We start from the raw sequence: 17375 nt of genomic DNA, 5'->3' as shown, positions 1-17375 counted from the left end.
CCCATATTCTGTTACTGGTATACATGGTCATAGATATTTTCTTACTATTGTAGATGATTTCTCTAGACATACTTGAATCTTTCTTTTGAAGCACAAATCAGAAACACCATCTCTTATTCAGTCCTTTACTGCTCTTGTTTTCACTCAATTTTCTGTCAAAATAAAAGTTATCAGAAGTGACAATGGTCCAGAATTTTCCATGCCTTAGTTTTATTCATCACAAGGTATCATACATCAAACAACATGTGTTGAAACCACCCAGCAAAATGCCAAAGTAGAAAGAAAACACCAACATATCGTCAATGCAGGAAGAGCACTCTTGTTTCAAGGTAACTTACCTAAAACCTTTTGGACTTATGCTGTTCTTCATTCTGTTTACCTTATTAATAGAATTCCCACACCATTACTGAAAAATAAATCTCCATATGAAGTATTACACAATTCTCTTCCTGATTTGTCAAATTTGAAAGTCTTTGGCTCATAATGCTTTGCTAGCACTTTAACTAATCATAGAACAAAACTAGATCCTAAAGCAAGAAAATGTCTTTTCCTTGGATATAAAAAATGGTACCAAAGGCTATGTTCTTTTTGATCTTGTCACTAGAGAAATTTTCTTGTCTAGAAATGTCATTTTCTATGAATCTATTTTTCCATATTCTTCCTCATTTCTTGTCCAACCTTCTTCATCACTTCCTGTTTCTTTACCACAAGATATCACTGTTCCCACTTCAGATTTTCCTATTCCACATTCATTTTCACCTTCTCCTACATCATCTTTATCTCCACCAAGACAATCACATAGACCTCGAAAACCAACTTCTTACCTACAGGACTATCACTGTAACATGGCACCTTCAGCTGCAAAAACCATTTCTCCAGGTATTCTTTATCCACTTTCTGCTTTCTTATCTTATCGTTCTCTTTCCTCAACATATAAACATTTTGTTTTAAATTCTTCTAGCTTAGTTGAACCTAGGACATATTCCCAAGCTATTAAACAGGACAGTTGGAAAGAAGCTATGATGACTGAAATAAAAGCTTTGGAGCAAAACAACACTTGGGAACTTGTTGACCTTCCAAATGGTAAGACACCTATAGGTTGTAAATGGGTTTATAAGATCAAGTTAAAATCAGATGGATCTATAGAGAGATATAAAGCAAGATTGGTAGCTAAGGGATATACCCAAACAGAAGGCATTGATTATTTTGACACATTTTCTCCCGTTGCCAAAATGACAACAGTGAGATTGCTTTTAGCCATGGCAGCTGCAAATAATTGGTTTCTTCAGCAGTTGGATGTGAATAATGCTTTTTTACATGGGGACTTAAATGAAGAAGTTTATATGGTTTTACCTCCGGGATTTCAATCATCTAAACCCAATCAAGTATGCAGGTTGTTGAAGTCTCTATATGGGTTAAAACAAGCTAGCAGACAATGGTTTTCGAAATTATCTATTGCTTTGATGTCAATAGGCTACACTCAATCTAAGTCTGACTATAGCTTATTTGTGAAATCCTCAACTTCTTCTTTTACAGCCTTGCTATATGTGGATGACATCATCCTTGCAGGCAATAATTTCTGTGAGATTGACCATGTTAAGAAGTTCCTTGGTGATTCTTTTAAAATCAAGGATTTGGGCCAATTTCTTGGACTTGAGATTGCAAGGTCTTCTAAAAGGCATAGTTCTTAATCAGAGAAAGTATGCTTCGGAGATTCTGTCAGGTGTTGGTGATTTGGCTTCTAAGCCTGCTTCCACCCCTATGGATTGTTCTTTGAAGCTAAAGAAGGATGCTGGTGTTGCTCTTTCAAATCCAGCTTCATATAGAAGGATGATTGGTATACTACTTTACTTAATAACAACAAGACCAGATTTGACTTTTGCTGTTCAACAGTTAAGCCAATATCTGGCTAAGCCATATGATGTTCATCTACAAGCTGTCCGCAGAGTGTTGAGGTATATTAAAGCTTCTCCAGGAAATGGCTTGTTCTTTTCTGCCAATTCCTCAATGCACTTAAAAGGTTTCTCTGATTCAGATTGGGCAACATGTATAGATACTACGAGATCAATTACAGGGTTATGTGTTTTTATTGGCAATTCCTTGGTTTCCTGGAAATCTAAGAAACAAACTACTATATCTAGATCTTCCTCTAAAGCTGAATATAGAGCCCTAGCTTCTGTTACATGTGTAATTCGGTGGCTTACATATTTGCTCAATGATTTTTCTGTTCCTTTTAAGCAGCCTGCTCTTGTTTATTGTGACAATCAGTCTGCATGATGCATACATTTTGCATAATCATTTAGGTTTAATTTCATAGCTATTTTATTTGATTATTAGTCACTTTTAGCTAATTTCATTAGTTATTTAGTTAGTTTTCCATAATTGTCAATTTTGGATTAATTTGTAATTTTTACTTTGTTTTGTAGGAAAAATGGTGTTTTTGAAGGACTGAAGAGAATTTTGCCATTGAGGAGTGTCTTCTACAGCCAAAGATGTCAAAAACAAGTTTTCAAGCTGAAATATGCATTGACCAAATTGTGCATAACTTGCCGCATAAGCTATGCAGATCTGCATAAGGAGAAAGATCACTGTTCCAGAACCAGCCGAAATGTGCATAAGGAGACAGCATAGCTTATGCACATTCTCGCCTCCCTTATGCACCTTCACGGAATTGTGCATAACCTATGCACCAAGTCATGCAGTTTCGCATAAGTGACTCAGAACCAGCCGAAAACTGCATAAGGGACTGCATAACTTATGCAGTCCACTTATGCAGTCCCATAAAGAGTTCATTAATGAGCTGGCAGAAGATTCCCTCAATCAATTCCTCCTAGAACATACTATTTTAGGGCTCCATGTCAGAAAAATGCTATAAATAGTCCCATTTTCCCATTTTAGAGGGGGGACAAGGAGCAAAGAAGAAGAGGAGAAGAGAGGCAGAATTTGAGGAGTCACTTTCACCTTCCACACCATTCTCAACCAAGATTTGCAGATTTCTTTCTTCCCTTACATTTTTCTACATTTCTAGTGTTTAATTTCTTACTTCTTAGCTTAGATTAAAGCTTTATTTCCATTTAAACTCATCATATCTTGTAAGCATTATGGATAGTGAGTAGTTTACTTTTGATTCTGGAGTAAGGGTTGTAATATTTGAGATATTTTGTGGATTTTGATTGGGTAATCCATATTTTGTGGTCTTAATGAGTTTTATTCATTTCTTGTATGCTTAATGACATGCTTAGTGTAGGATCCCATTAAGTGATGTTCTTAATCCATGGTTGAAGCACCGAAAGGAGAAGATCTTGTGATAGATAATCAAGAAATTGGACTTAATTAACTTAGACCTAGAAATAAGCTAAGGATTAAGAGGATTCACAGATTAATTAAAGAACTTAAAGGGTCTTAATTAATTCTAACTCCACGAAAGTAGGATTAGTTTGATTAAGGCACTCTTTGTCTCACTCGAAAGGGAATTCAAAGGATTTAAGAATTAATCTCCTTAAAACCCATAAGTTTCATAGGATTGGACAACCAATTTAAAATCCCAAAATAGCTCGAATATGAAATCCCGAACTCCGGAATCACCTTTTTTTTACCATTGTTAATTTCTAATCGAATTTAATCATTTGTCATTTTGAATATTGCCATATTTGAACTTGCTTATTTCAATTTGATGCAATTTTAGTTTAATTAATACATTGTTGAATAGAATGTTAATTTTGCACATTTAGATTGCATATTCCATTACCCATTAATTCATTATTTTAATTTCATAAATACTTCGATTTAGTCAACTTTTATATCGAAAATTCAATCATTAACACAACTCCTCGTGGGATCGATATTTTTCTATACTACTTGTACGACCCGTGCACTTGCTGTAGGGACGCATCACTGCATTACACATTGCAGACAATCCAACTTTCCATGAAAGAACTAAGCACATAGAGTTGGATTGCCATTTGGTTAGAGAAAAGGTTCAGCAGGGTCTTGTTAAACTCCTCCCAATTTCTACTTCAGCTCAAGTAGCAGATATTTTCTCTAAGCCACTTCCTCCAGCACCATTTTCAGAGCTTCAACACAAGCTGGGAATACTAGACATTCATTCTCCAGCTTGCAGGGGGGTATCACAGGAAGCAAAATCAATTGCAAGAGAATAGTTACGGATTGATGACCTGAAAACTAAAGTCAAATTAATGAGTTAGAGTTATTTATTATAGAAGATCACATGTAGATTAGTTAGACAGCTAGTTATTCTGTATTCTGTAGTTTGTTAGTTTTCCCGCCACTTCTACAAAGCTTCTATATATTGTTCAATGAAGAAAAACAGTTGAGTTTTCTGTGCATATCTTTTTTCTTGTTAGGTTACCTTCATTGCAATTGGTATAGTTATCATATGGTTTAATTTTTCATTTTTTATATTCTACATAGCATCTATTGGTCCGATTGTTGACTAACATGAGATAGGAAGAGTTGGAAAAACTGCAATGATTTTGATCAGCTCATGTGTTGCTCTAATTTTCAGACTATTGGTTCAAGATATCTACCATAGTTATATGCTGATTACATTGACTGCAGAACTCCAGGTATACTTTCAATTGCTATATTATTCAAGGGATCATAGCTTCTGGGATGTGTTCTGTCGCAAGCTTGCAGATTATTATTGTCAATTTGAAGGATGGTAATAACTGGGTTCTTGCATCAGCAGTATTATTAATTTGTAAGCTTCTATTTGAGAAATTCAGATCTTATTCAATGCCCATCTCACAAGAGTAGAAAATTTCTGTGATCAACTCATATGACTGACTGCAGAACTGCTACCGATAAAATAGAAAACAAGGGATTGTGGCTTCTAGGATGCAAGAGCGGTGGCAAGCTTTGAATTTGGATTTTGCTTTAACTGTGTTCTTAGATTCAGATCTTATTCGATGAACATTTCACAAAATGTGGAGTTTGAGATTATGGATTGAGTTGTTCTTTGTCACGTTCAATAAACTGGGCAATTTATGGCAAAGTGTTAGTTCCTTTGGTGTTGGCTGATATCATTTCATTACAGTTCTATTCCATTCCATGAATCAAACCAAAGAATATCTAGTGTTACTAATGCTCTTTATGATTGATCTCGGCCTGTCTGTTTTTTATTGATTGAACTGAGCCATTCTCATCATAAAAATTACATAACTTCAATCAAATATGATGATTTACAAGTGAACTATTTAGCATCAAATTTTCAGTAGCCTATGGCATAAATAAATGATGTGCTCTACATAGCTAAGTAGAATAGGATCCAAGTTTATAAGAAAAAATTATGCATTTAATTAACAATCAAAATTAAATAAAATTAGATATTGCTATTAGGTTGTGGACGGTATGCTGTGCAAGGTGGCAGAAAAGAGTTACAGAGTTTGTGAAGTGTCTCCTTTATATATACACGTGGAATAGAGTATTCCTTACTCTACTAATAACAATTAAAATATTAGATATTTTATTAAAATTGAGTGACAAAAAAAAAATCATTCTTCTATGTCTTGGGAGAAATATTTTCCAATTCGTGTGAATTTTAGCCACATAGGTAGATGCAAACAGCCTATCGATTAAGGATAGTAACGGGTAAGATCTCACGAAAATATTTCTGTCTGAACTCAAACCTGATTAATATTATCAAAACCCGAACCGTCTTAAAACCGATTAAAATTTATTTTCAATTATCCTAACCATCCTAAATGTAATTATTATTACTCAAAAAATATCTGAACTCGTTTAATTCTATATATCACAAAAAATTAATTTTATTAATAATTTATATTTTATAAATTTAATAATTTTATAAAATATTTAAATTTTATTTTATATAAAATAAAATATAAAAAATTTACAAATAATATTATAAAAAAAACATATTTTATATTTAATTAAATATTTATAAAATTTTAGCATAAGTTTTAGAAAATTGGAAGTTAATTATCTTATAATTATAATTATAAAATGAATATATGTTACCGAAAAATCATGTAACATTTTCACTAATGTTAGAGTTAAATAATATTTTGTTGTTTAATTATAAATATTATCAAATTGATCATACTACAAACGCAGAAAAACACACACACACACACACACACACACAAATGAAATTTGTTTACTTATTTTATAATTAGCCTAAAACTACATAGTAAACATTAAAATTATAATATTTATTTATAAGATAAAAATATTATTAGTTAAAATCACACGAGTTAAATATTATTTTCATAAACATTATCATATTATCATAAAAAGTGTGAATATAATGAAAATTAATTTATAATAAAAATTATAAATTTAATTAACAATCAAGATTAAATAATTATGTAAATTATAATATTTTGAAACTGACTAGCTCCTACAGCTGTAACAATGAATCAAATGTGCTGATAGAAAAAATATTAATAGAATTGATACTATATATTTGCAGATGATATACTATTTTACAAAAATTTTCGCCATTTTCTTGACACGGTGGATCATGATTCAAGATTTGTCATCTTATGCATGTGCTTTTTTTTTTTTTTTTTTTTGTCTTGCATGCAACGTAAATGCATTACAAGGCTCTATGGGCATTAACAAGAACAACGGCAGACAGGCTTTGCAGGATTGCTAGAAGCCAATTACAAGGAAGATTTCCCTGGAGGCTCAATTCGGCTAGACAATCGGCAGCTTTGTTTGCAGATTTTTCCACAAGAGCAATCAGAATATGATAGAAGGAAGATTTATGAGAATTAATAGCTGCAACAGTGACAATCAACAGCACTGTTGCTACTAAAATAATGATTTGAGTTATTCTACCAATCCATAAAGCTGTACTTGTATTATTAGAGACATAATGAAGATGTTAAATTATTCTGAATTTGTTAAGGATTAAAATATTATTTATATGAAACCCACAATTTAGAACATGTATAAGAGAAAAAAAAATAGGCTGAAAACTTGCAATTAGGCCAATGGTTTATATTTGTACGTTAAATTAGTACTCATGTCCATGAAATCTCGAATGTAAAGGATCAGATGGAGAGAGAGAGAGTTGGATGGTGTGAACCAAAGGAGACAAAAGACAAAAGTTGATAATTACAATACTTCTGCTTTGCTTCGTATTTTTAATCTTTTAAAATTGACTAGTTTCCGTAGCTTTCACAGTGAATCAATGTAATGATAATTAAAATATTTTAACAGATCTGATGCCATTATTTTTAGATGGTTTACCACCATTTTTATTTGTCTTTGAAAATTTTTTGCGATTCTCATGATCCAGTGGATCATGATTTTAGGTGAATCGTTGAATGTAATTACTATATTGTACGAAAAAGTTGTCAGTCCATGAAGAGATTTACTAAGTTTAAGAAGTGTCTCCTTTATTTGTTGTGAATAATAGATTGCTTTTTGATTTCTCAGGCTTATTTCGTCTGCAACAAACTCATCCTTCAAGATCTGCTCAGAACTAATACTATTTATTTTTAAATGATCTGCAAAATTTTTTATCATTCTCATGATTCAGTGGATCATGATTTTAATGGAATTGTTGAATGTAATAATTACATTATAAGAAATACTTTCTTTTTCAAAGATAATAATAATAATAATAATAATAATAATAATAATAATAATAATAATAATAATAATAATACACCTCATGAGCTGTAATCAGCTCTGCCCAGGATGAGCATGTGTCCTCTCTCCTTCTGCATTGGATAGGAAGGGAGAGAAAAAAATTACAATAAGACTAAGATTTATTTGCTCAGTCTTCCATATTATATAACCCACCATTATCAGTTATACCACCATTATTGTGAAAATGAACCTTTAAGATCTTCCCCTCTCCATTCTCACACTCAAACCCCAAACAGCTCCCCAGCACAGCCTCTATGCATTCAACTAATTTTGTTCATACTAGCTAGTGGCTGTTCTTTAGTGGGTTAGTAAATTCAATGAAAAAAATTATAAAAATTGATGTTGTTCTATCATATTGTGGGTTAGAGTCAACTTGTGTATTTGGTTCTTCTTTTTATTAGACTACGTATCAAAATCAATACTGACTGGTTTACTAAGATACAAGTTAATCAAAGCAAATTGAAGTACCTAATGAAGGAATTTATAGAATATACATGTGCTGTAGCAATGACTATATTTTATAAAGAAGTGGATAAGATTACTGATGAACATTTAGTACTAGCCGCATTTTGCTATTCCCTGCATTACACACTTTTATCCATGATCACTTATCTCTACTTGAATTTTGCATCCACAATCCTTTTCTGCTAAATATTTGAGTATAGGCATTGCTCGGGGTGACAGAAGTGGCATAATAACATGTTATGGTGTCTTCATTTTTATATTGAAAAACTATTTTTAGTTTTTTTATGTGACATGTGAGGAATCCATCCAAGGAACAGTAGATATTGATATTGGTGACACAGGAGGGGATACTGATATTGGTAGTACAGGAGGAAGTAAAGGCATTGATTTTGAAGATGTTAGTAATTTTGGAGTTATAGATGTTCATAGGGGTAATGGAGGGGGTGCTGTGGGGAATATTGATGCTGGTGGAAGTTCTAGCAGCAGTGCAAGACTAACTACGGATCATAGAGGTTCTTGGAGTGAAGAAAGAATATCCACTTATCTTCGTAGTTCTCGAAAACATTTCTCCGAGCCCGATTCAACTTACAAAAATCATTTTCTCTGATTTTGTATTTTCTCTTAGCTCATTCTCTTTGTAGCTCTGGTTGTCTATTTTTACAGCAGTATTTTTGTTGATAGTGCTTGGTTTGAGGTTTCTTGACTTTTGTAAGTTTGTTTTTTCCAATTTTTGTAAGGAATTCTATTCTTTTTTTTATTAATAATATTCTTCTTGCTTATCAAAAAGAAAAATTTCATATTTTAGTATGCTTCTTCAAAACAAATCCCAATTTTGTTATTGCAGTTTTTCATATTTTAGATGATCTTAGTCAACTTAATTGCTCATTTCTTTTCAGCTAAGCAAAATTAATATTGGAGTGTTGCCTGTTCTAAAGTTTGCTAGTCTCCCAGGCTCTTGCCATCTGTATTTAAGTTGTTGCTCTGAAAACTCTATTAAACTTTTATTTACTGATACTAGTTAACTAATGTTTAAGATAATTTTGTTTGTATGTATGAATGAATGTGTTAATTGGCTTGCTCAATCTGCTAGAGTAGACATTTTATATCAAGGTTAGAGCTCTAATTCACCTAATCAGTTAAAAGCTCTTTTGCTTAAGGATATGATATATGGAGATTTTAATTCATTAATGTAACATCCTGTGCGACAAGGGGAAATAATCTGCGGCTGGAGGCAGGGTCTCGCTTGAGACCTTGATTAAATGGTAGGCAGGAATGAACCGAATCATACATTAAAATGGGGAAAACTAATCACTAGAGGTGCCTTCTGGTGGAATAGCCTGGAGAGTTAAAAGAACTCCAGAGTTAAGCGTACTCGCTTAAGAAAGATGGGTGACCTCTTGAGAAGTTCTCCATTCCACCTATGAGACAAAACCGTGACGCTCAAGATGGGATGGGCCAAAGTGGACAATTCCTCTAGTGGTTGAAAGCAAGGCGTTACAGATGGTATCAGAGCCGGATCCCCTCCAGTAGATGTATGGTTCGGGGACGAACCAGGTGAAAGCTGGTGGGCCTGTAACATCCCGTGCGGTAAGAGAAAATAATCTGCGACTGGAGGAGGGGCCTCACTTGAGACCTTGACCAAATGGGAGGCAGGAATGAACCGAATCATACATTGAAATAGGAAAACCAATCACTAGAGGCGCATTTTGGTGAAATGGCCTGGAGAATTGAAAAAACTCCAAAGTTAAACGTGCTCGCTTGAGAAAAATCTTAAGATGGGTAAACTCCTGGAAAGCTCTCCATTGCACTTATGGAACAAAATCGTGAGGATGTTGAATGGATTCATTTTTCTATTTGGTTATCAGTGTTCTTAATTGTTCATATTCATTTTTCTTGTTTTATCCAATTCTTCGTCAAACAAATATGAACAATTAAGAATATCGATAATCAAATGGAAAAATGAATCCATTCAACATCAAACAGATTTTTCATTTTCCCTTTTCATTATTTTAATAAGTTAACAATAACTACAAACAAAATTACCCTTTTTTTTTAATCAAAATAAGATAATATCATTAATGAACTAAAATCTTCATACATCCTATTCTTAAGCAAAAGAGCTTCTAACTGATCAGGTGGATTAGAGCTCCAACCTAGATACAAAATGTCTACTCTAACAGATTAAACAAGCCAATTTGCACATTCATTCATACATACAAACAAAATTACCTTAAACATTAGTTAACTAGTATCGGCAAATAAAAACTTAATAAAGTTTTCAATGCAACTTAAATACAGGTGGCGGGAGCCTGGGAGATTTGATAACTTTAGATCAAACAACACTCCAATATCAACTTTATTTATCTGAAAAGTAATGAGCAATTAAGTTAACTAAGATCATCTAAAAAAATAAAAAACTGCAATGAAAAAATTGTGATTTATTTTAAAGAAGCATACTAAAATATGAAATTTTCTTTTTGATAAGCAAGAAGAATATTATTACCAATAAAAATAAAAAGGAATAGAATTCCTCACAAAAACTGAGAAAACAACCTATAAAAGCCAAGAAACCACAAACCAAGCAAACACAACCCCAACAAAAACACTGCTGCAAAAACAGACAATCAGAGCTATAAAGAGAATTGAGCTAAAAAAAAATACAAAATCAAAACAAATGACTTTTGCAACTTGAATCATGTTCGGAAAAATGTCTTCAAGAACTACGAAGATAAAAATATTCTTTCTTCACTCCCAGAACTTTTATGACCTGTAGTTAATCTTACTCTCTGCTAGAGCTTCCACCAGCATCAATATTCCCCACAACACCCCCTCCACTGCCCCTATCCATAACTCCAAAACTAGTCTTCACTTCCTTCCATACCACCAACATCAGTATCCCCTCCTGTACCACCAATATCAGCATCTATTGTTCCTTGATGGATTCCTCATGTGTCACATCAAAAAATTAAAAATAGTTTTTCAATATAAAAATGAAGCCACCACAGCAACATGCTATTATGCCACTTCTGTCACTCCCAGCAATGCCTATACTCAAATATTTCCCAGAAAAGGATTGTGGGTGCAAAATCCAAGTGGAGATAAGTAATCCTAGATAAAAGTGTGCAATGTAAGGAATAGCAAAATGCGGCTAGTACTAAATATTCATCTGTAGCCTTGTCCATTTCTTTATAAAACATAGTCATTGCTACAGCACATACATATTCTATAAATGCCTTCGTTATGTACTTCAATTTTCTTTGATTAACTTGTATCCTAGTAAACCAGTCAGTATTATTTTAAATACGTAGCCCCACAAAAAGAACCAAATACACAAGTTGACTCCAACTCACAATATGATAGAACAATCTCGATTTTTTATAATTTTTTTCATTAATGTTATCAACCCACTAAAGAAGTATTCCTGCAGATAAACAGCCACTAGCTAGTATAAACAAAATTAATCGAGTGTGTAGAGAATGCGCTGGAGAGGTGTTTGGGGGTTAAGTGTGAGAATGGAGAGGAAAATATCTTAAAGGTTGCATTTTCACAATAACGGTGGTATAACTGATAATGGTGGGTTATATAATATACAAAACTGAGCAAACAAATCTCATTTGTCTTATAGTAATTTTTCTCTCTCCCTTCCCCTCCTTTCCTCTCCTGTGCAGAGAGAGATGACCCATGCTCATCCTGGGCAAAGTTAATTATAGCTAATGAGCTATATTATTATTCTCATGAGCTATATTATTATTATTATTATTATTATTATTATTATTATTATTTCAATATATCCTATCTTTGAGAAAGAAAGTGTTTCTCACAATGTAATTATTATATAAAATCATGATCCACCGAATCATGAGAATGGTAAAAATTCTTGTAGATCATTTAAAAATAAATTGTCACACCCATCCTCCTTAACTAGGACATGCATAATCTAAATACAAACAAATAGGGTTTCTCTTAATAATCGATTGACTAGACCTAAACTTATCATAAAACTTAAATTTCTAGAACAATTTTCCCAAGAAACCAACAATTAAAATCAAATATTGAGCATATAAAAGTCATCGAAACAAATAAAAAGAACATAGTACATGATTAATATAATTTCATTAAGGCACAATAGAGGGCAAAAATTCAAAGGCCAAAAATACCACCAATTAGAACACATGAAAGGGAAATTAGAAGAGAAGCCAAATAAAATAAAATAAAAAAACATTTAGAAAAAAGAAAACAAGATTCACTGATTTTAAACTGCACCCGGAGGCTGCCTACGTACCTCCATTGACAAAAAGGAGGATCAGGTCTTCGTAGCTCTTAAATATAGACTGACTAATTGATTCCCACTAATGGTTGGCCACATGATACCATTTAAATACTAAACTATTCATTTATTTAATAGTCTACTTAAGAACAAGCTTAATGTTCATAATTCCGTTTTGAATTCTCTCTAAATTCTACTGGAAATTCAAAAACATCGCCCTTGAAAATTGAACCTTCCCCTTGGACATTAAATATATTAAACATTTCCGCTAGAATCTTAAGCTAACAAAACAGATAATATCTACAAATCTGCATAAATGTAACCACTTTCATTTCCATTTCAGAAAATAAATAAATAAATATCTGATAAGATTAAAAGGAAAACGTACATGCCAAAAAGTATTTAATCTTTATGCTGTAGATGCTTAAAAGATCAACCAAATCAAGAATCAAGACTAACAATTTGGGTGACTTGTATAATGATAATAATAAGAAGAGGAAGAAGAAGAGGAATCAATTATAATAGACTTTAAATGTACAATGTTATCCTTGGACTTCTAAAGCTTGCAATAACATAAACATTGAATGAATAAAATAGAAAATCAATTAGCCTAAAACAGTATTCCGTCAAGAAGTGTATTTTCATATCTTTTTTATCTTACTACTAATAAATAATTTTTAATAACAACTATTTGCTAACTAGTTATATAAGAAAATCTTTGGAGTTTTTGACTTTATTTCTTTTTCTTTTTTTTTTTTTTCTGTAAACTCAAAGTCTCAGCACATGAAATATATATATATATATATATATATATATATATATATATATATATATATATATATATTTGCTATTTTAACTGTAGCCTACTAAATTGTCCTTCACAACCAATGAACCTGGCAAGCATTTCCTAGACTAAGGGTACGCTATAGACAATCCAGGATTATGGTAGATTAAACAAATTGTTGCTTTAAGGACTAAGATCCTAAATCGCACACATACAATTAGCTTAATAGCAAGTGTTGTATTCTACCACTTGGCTGCAAGAGCATACCACAAGACTAAAATCAACTTAAGACAACTCACTTTATTAAAGAGAATCAGATTTCAAGTTGAAGTTAGAAAAATGCTGTCTATTTAGGCTCATTAAGGGCACTATACAACAATCCAAATTTAAGAAGGAAGCTGATTTACTGCACATGTAATTAAATACTTTACATTATTAGCAAAGCAATTCCTCTAGAACTTACTCAAGGTATGAATGGATGAGATAAATCAAAAGGTTAGAAGCCAAAAATTAAAATACTGCAAAACCTCAAATAATCATAGAAATCTAAGCATTTTTGCAGCAGAAAATAAAAGAAATAGAATCATAATGCTTATGAATATTAAAAGAAACAAAATAACAAGAAAATAGAGATATAAAGGAGCGAAAATAACAGCCAAATGGACTTGCCTCTTTCGCCAATTCTGATTGCTCTGTATTCAGCAAATACCTTAATTAATGTAGTTTCCTTTGTCAGCAGCACTAGATTTGTCAAGTGACCCAAGATAATGGGACAGAGATCGGATGGCAATGAGAGCGTTTACTTGAGATAGCAATTAAGAAATCTAAAATAACAACTAAACTGAATTTGGTACCCTTATGGTTTTGAGGAAAATAGTGATGGGAAGGATTTAAGTTGGGGTATTTGTAACACTCACCCCTAAACTATAGAGACGGATGAAACTCAAGAAACTGACAAAGATCCCCTTGAAAACATGACTTATTAAACCCAAGATAACCTGCTGAAAACACAGTTGTGAGCAGTATGCATCTAACGTGACTATCAAGTTTACCAAGATTTGTCAAATTTACCAAGAATGGCTATCAACCGACCAAGAATATAAAGATTAAAAAGAGGATATCTACAACCCAATAATCAATCCTAAATCACCCTAAACATATATATAAAAAAATAGTCCCCAAAAAAATTCACAATCCACCCATGAAGTAGGTTGGCCTGACCTCCACTAGCCATGACAAAGCAAGGAGAGGACAAGCTATGAAGACAAGCATTGCTAGAACTGGGATCACCAAAAGAATCTGAAATGTTAAAAATAAAACTATGAGCATAAAATCAATGAGCAGATAAATAAATAACAAAGGGCGAATATATAAGGTTTTAGTACTTAATGGTATCAGTTTTACTATGCTTAAAAAAGTTAGCTGAATAAATATCATTTAATCCAAATCATGCACTGAGCCAAAATAAAACTTTATGCTGTAAAAATATTGTTGAATTAAAGTTGCAAGCATAACATAAAATCTGTAATATCCTCGTACACTCGCGATATGCTTCCTATAGATAATGCTGGTATCTCAGGTGCAATAATAAACTCTGGCAGCCTGAGAGCAATGCTGGCATCTTGGACTCTATGATGACACTACTGACCCAAGAGCAATAAAAATACTTGTCATGCACAACCTGATATACGCCCCAAAGGCTATGTATATATCTAGTGCTGTCCCAAAGATAGTATAAATATATGCTGAGCTAAAATTATATCACCCGTCATCGAAGTGATATCTATTCGGTGCATATATTTAGTGTATTTGATCATTTATTCAGCTGTGCTTCTAAATCTCATTTCATTTAATTAATAAACACATAATTACCATTATCCATTCCCATTTTTGCATAAAGAAAAATAACATACATAGATATACATTTAATATAAATTACCAATGTTAAATACTTATCCACTCACCTGGTATTGGAGACAGATAAATTGAAAGGGAACGATCTAACCAACAAAGATGTCCCTACAACCTACATCTGAAGCAGGATTTCCTACAGAGAATTATAGCAATAAATTGGAGTTTAGGAATGAAGCTATAATTCTAAAATGCTATCAAGGTGCCTAATATGCAAGAATTGTCTCCAAAAAATTCTAATGAAATTCTGGCATCATTCCAGCATAAGCTGGACATCCCCCCAGTTTTACAAAGCTTCAAGGAGTCTCAAAAATAGCACAACATAATTTAATATAACACCCATCCAAGGCCTGTATAATTATATAAATTCTTCCACCCTATTCTCCCTTTTATACACCCCATGCATTTCATTTTAATATTCCTTTCTTTTCCTTTCAAAATTACAATTCCATGGGCTATCTGTGATGATCCAAAATTCGAATTGTCCTCTCATTCTTAACACAAAATGAAATATCAGATTTCAAAACAAAGTTCATCCATTGTACATAGGAAGATATGTACATTCATTTATACTAATTAAGTTCTTATTCCCAATATGAAAATTGACTAGAGTTCACTCATATTATTTAACCAACAAATTCTACATTTACATGAAAATAGATTGGCATTTAATTTAACATTAAAGGGGAAAACTACAACAAGATATCACTTACCCAATACCAATTGCAGCTGAAAAATACTGAAAATAGAAGAACAGCAGAATTTGGGATGGCCATCACATGCTGCCTTCGTACTACCACCCTATGTCACTCGTGTACCAATATTTTCCCTCTCCCTTTACCCTCTTTCATACTTAGCTTACACAATTTCAGCTTAAACAATTTCAAGTTAGAACTTATTAGGACTAGGAAATGAAGTGGGTTTGATTATTGGTCTTGGTTGGACTAAAAACTTAACCAAGGAATGAAATCTCAATTAACTACCCTTTCATTCAACATCTAGCTTTGACTGGGGTAATGGGAGGATTCAATAACGGTTGAAGGAGGCCAGGGATGTTGCTGGTTGGCTTTAACGGCATTGAAAATGACAAAATCCAAGAGGGACAGCAACAATAGCTCTTCTATTTCCCGTTTCTATTTTGCTGTTTGGTTGAAATGGATGAAATCAACTCTAATTGAAGCAACAAGGGAGTTTAGGAGTGGTTGTTGCAGCCTCAAATAGACCAAATCACTAAGAATGAGTGAAATTCTCATAAGAAATTGCTAGATTTTGGAGAGCAATTGTGGCTCCTCTCGCTTCTTCTCTCGCGTTCTGTAAAGAGGAGAAGATGGTGACTGGTTTCTTCTATCATGGGGCTGCTGTTAGAGATGAAAAGATGTTGGTAAGGATGGGATTTGGCCAGAAATTGAAGGGTTGGACAGCTGCTGCAAGTATCTCTGTCCTTCAATTCCTAAGGCTACTGGGTTAAGAGAATGCAAATTGCGGGATGGGTTTGCAAGGCTAGGGCTACAGTAATTGAAAGAAAATGACAAGGTAGGGAATTTAGCTGAAATCTTAGTGGCTTTTTTTTTTTTTTTTTTAATCATGGCTGCTGCAATCCTCCTCTCCTCTGTTTCCGATTCTCGATTCTTCTTCCTATCTCCCCTTTACCATTTTTGTTTTAATTCCTTTTCCTATTACTTTTCTTCTTTACAGGTTTCTAGAGCATCCCCCAATAGCCCAAAATCTTTTTTTTTCTTTTATTATTATTATTATTATTATTATTATTTTCGTTTTAAAGCAGGTTTGACAATTCTCTCCCCCTAAAAAATTTCGTCCGGGAAATTTATATCACTGCTGTTTCATGTTGCAGTCATTGCTATCATTGATCCTCAGTTAGTATTCAACATTCACCAAAAAGGCATGCGCAACCAAAACCCAATCTGATAGAATTTCTCTTTAACAATTAACTAATTGAAAACAAGAACACTCTAAAAAAAAAGGTCAATTTCTCAAATAAATAATTTAAATAAACTAAATTTGTCGCACTTAAACAGGTTGTTCTAAGAATAAACATGGCCCTAAAACCTACTAAGAATATATATATAGTGAGGGAGAGGGTTTTTATGGCAAAAGAGCAACAAAATTCTGATTAGGGATAGTGGATTGCAGCTAGAACATGGTTGATTTGGTGCATGGTTCTGCTGCAAATCCTCCCTTCTCTCCCTGTATTTCATTCTCGAAACTTCAAATCTGTCTCTCTCTCTCTCTCTCTTTTTTCTTTTTTGAACTAGTTTTTGCCAATTCCCATTTTTACCCTTCCTT

This window comes from Hevea brasiliensis, chromosome 8, assembly GCF_030052815.1.
Source record: "Hevea brasiliensis isolate MT/VB/25A 57/8 chromosome 8, ASM3005281v1, whole genome shotgun sequence".
NCBI lineage: Eukaryota > Viridiplantae > Streptophyta > Magnoliopsida > Malpighiales > Euphorbiaceae > Hevea > Hevea brasiliensis.
Note: the sequence above shows the minus strand (reverse complement) of the source record.